Consider the following 3,096-nt stretch of genomic DNA (forward strand, 5'->3'; position numbering starts at 1 on the left):
CCGTTTATTGAGTTATTGAGTTAATACAGACACCGCTAACAGCTAACAGCTAACTACGTCCCTATGTCGCCCCGGTCAAAATGGTTGCGCAACGATTACGTCACATCCAGAGCCCGGTAACTTTACAGGAACCTTCCTCCTACTCCGCTCTCTCAGTGGAGACACAGCGGTTGAGAGGGCCGAGTGAGAGGACGTTCCTGTAGTAGTTCTTGCCCCCCCAAATAGTACCAGGAACTTCTTCAGTGGAAACGGGCCTATTGTTGTGGTCACTAGTGTCATGTCATCCATGTAAGCCCTAACTGGTGGAAGAAACACCCCGTTCTGCCGTCTCTCCCAACCTACTACCCACTTGGAAGCCTTGATGATTACTTCCATCGCCATAGTAAATGCTAATGGAGAAATTGTACACCATAATACCTGTTTCTAGCCTCTGCCAACCTGTTGTGAAACCTGCCGTACTTAGACACAACCTAATATCCTGAAAATATGCTTGCACTAATTTAACAACTACCTGTGGCACTTTGAAGTAGTCAAATGCACTCCAAATGAAGCTATGTGGTACTGAACCAAACGCATTGCAAGATCTAAAAATATTACATGCAGGTCCCTTTTTTAAATCTTCACTGCCTGAGTCTGGTGCCAGATCATGCTAGTATGCTCTAAACACCCTGCAAAACCTGGTATTCCTGCCTTCTGCATCATAGTATCTATTAAGCTATTCCTTTCCAAGTAGCTAGCGAATCTTTGCGCTACTACACTAAAGAAAATCTTCCCCTCTATATTCAAGAGAGCAATCATCCGAAATTGGCTAAGGTCCACGGACTCCTTCTCCTTAGGAATGAGGACGCCCCCTGCCCTACGCCATGCTCTTGGGATAATTTGTTTCTCCCAAACTATTCTTAGCTGTTTCCACAAAAATGTAAGGATATCAGGTGCACTTTTATAAACCCGGTAGGGGACTCCATTAGGCCCTGAAGAGGCTGGAGGCAGAATGAAGCGCTGGTTCGGGGTGGACGCCGGCTGCGAGTGGAGACTGGCCGGCTGCATGTGGAGGCCTGCGGTGATGAGGACGTTGACGAGGCGGAGACTGAGGCATATCCAGGGACTGAAGCAAGGTGCACGTGGAAAGCTTGGCTGGAGTAGCCGGGGACTGCGCGTGGCAATCCGGATGTACGTATGCAAAGTGTCCCGAAGAAACAGATCATATTACGTGTAGTTTGGGCCCGTATCTTGAATCCGTACACGACACTGAGCTCGAGACTGGAGATAGAAACGAAGGCTGAAGTTGTGCGTTGACAATACTGACTTAAAAGAGGCGCAATTTCCTGAAGTGGAGGACGTGATTCCGTTGCTGCTGAGGAATCGCACAAGGCTGTTACTATCAACAAGAGACTGCATAGTAAAAAGGTGAGCGATTGCCAGAGTGAAGATTCTGCCTAAAATGATGGCTGGTATCAGCTGAAGAGAGAGCAGATTTAAAATTTTGCAGTGGCATTCTGATTGGCTGAGAGATCGTTGCAAAGCGTGATTGGATAACTAGAGGAGTGAACACCCATAGTCAGCTGATTAGAGGGAGTAGTGAGAGTGGGATGGAGAGAAATGTGAAAGAGTGAGCACAAAGGTCTTCCTAATTGAACTTACGCTGAGCTTCATTTGTTTAATGTCTTCTCTTGAGGAGCTTTAGCAAGTCTGACAAAATAACCTGTAAATTTTATCAAATGAGGTTTGAGACTTCACTTTTTTACAGAATGCCTGTTACAGACTGAGTTTATGGAGTTCTTGGATGCTGACCATGGTCCAGTGCTTCATCCACATCATGTGGAAAAGGTAGAAATGGTCAAATTTACCAGGATTATAACATGTGAACGTTCATGTCACAGGACAACTAATAAAAAAATTGTATGATTGCAGAGCTGATCCTGAAAGGGTTAAAAATACTGTACATTGACAATAAAACACTATGTCCATGAAATTAGAGTGAAGTTGCCTCGAGCAATGTTTTCCACTCATAATTATAACTTGGATATTGATATGAAAGGTGCTGTATTTCCAAGCTGGACATTTCCATCCACACAGACACACTGACAGTATGGCAAGCATTTTGGTCTGCAACTTTGGTCCAGACTGCTTCAACAACTACTGAATGGATTACCAACCATACACTTTGATACGAAACACTGATGTTTTCCTCAGGATGAAACCAAAGCATTAGTTTGTCAAGTCCTTTGTTTTGTGGCCATATACCTGCATAAGTAATAGCATTCCCTTCAGCCTCAGCTGTAATTTGCTTACTGAACACGAAGATGTAGACCATGGTACTGTACATATGGTGCATTCCATTTGCCTCAGAAGTCGGAGATCGGAGCACCCGGGTTGATCGAGTTCCAGTACAAGTTGAAAAACCAGGATGGAAAACCAGGATGTTGTTAGCAATACCAGTCCAAGCCAGGTTAGCCATTGTTAGCAGTACCAGTTGATAACAAAGCATTAGGCTGTATTTTGCACAAACACTACAGCAACATCACACACAACAGCAGCAGACAACTGCAAGAAGGTGGCTGACGTGCCGACGTATTACGGTAAGCGAGTTGTGTCATTTCCGGTGTTTCTGTGACAGCGTCTGTGTACTGCTCTGGTGAATTCTACTAGCCTGCTTTCTCACTTCAGTTGCTTTAAAGTTGCTTTAACGTCTACTCCAAGTCTTAACCCACACTGGTTCTGTTTAAGCACTTATAGCTCTCCTCCTTTCTACGACTTTCTCGCTAATCTCTTATCTGTTGTTTGCACGTTACTAGCCTTGGTAGCTACATTAGCTTTACAGTTAGAGATGGCTTCTCCCTCTGCTCTTTCTTGCTCGGTGTGCCAAATGTTCAGTTATGCCTCTGCCTCCTTTAGCGACAGTGGTAATTGTAACAAGTGTAGCTTATTTGCTGCGTTGCAGGCGAGGCTTAGTGAATTAGAAGCGCGGCTCCGCACCATGGAAAACCATTCAGTAGCTGCGGTAGTTAGCCAGCCCCCTGTAGCCGCTGCGGAGCCACATAGCATAGCCTTAGCCTCTGCTAGCTGTCCTCCGGTAACTTCCGTGCAGCCGGGAGG

This window comes from Epinephelus moara, chromosome 19, assembly GCF_006386435.1.
Source record: "Epinephelus moara isolate mb chromosome 19, YSFRI_EMoa_1.0, whole genome shotgun sequence".
NCBI lineage: Eukaryota > Metazoa > Chordata > Actinopteri > Perciformes > Serranidae > Epinephelus > Epinephelus moara.